Source organism: Alligator sinensis, unplaced genomic scaffold (assembly GCF_000455745.1).
Source record: "Alligator sinensis unplaced genomic scaffold, ASM45574v1 scaffold605_1, whole genome shotgun sequence".
Lineage (NCBI taxonomy): Eukaryota > Metazoa > Chordata > Crocodylia > Alligatoridae > Alligator > Alligator sinensis.
In genome coordinates this window covers 243,988-244,188 of record NW_005842287.1, presented here as the reverse complement: position 1 = coordinate 244,188, position 201 = coordinate 243,988, and positions in this window count along the sequence as shown.

The following is a 201-nucleotide window of genomic DNA, read 5'->3' as shown; positions in this document are numbered from 1 at the left end:
GGGGGGGGAAGTAGCAGTGATCTCAGGATAATGGTCTTCCAGCCTGAGCCCCATGACTGTAGAGCTCAGGCTGGGAGATAATCATCTCCCAGCAGTGGTCCCCAATCATGATGGCAGAGCATGGGCTGGAAGGTAAGGATCTTTAGGACCCCATTCCCTAATCTCAATCTCTGAGTGGGGGGGGGGGGGGGGGGGGGGGTT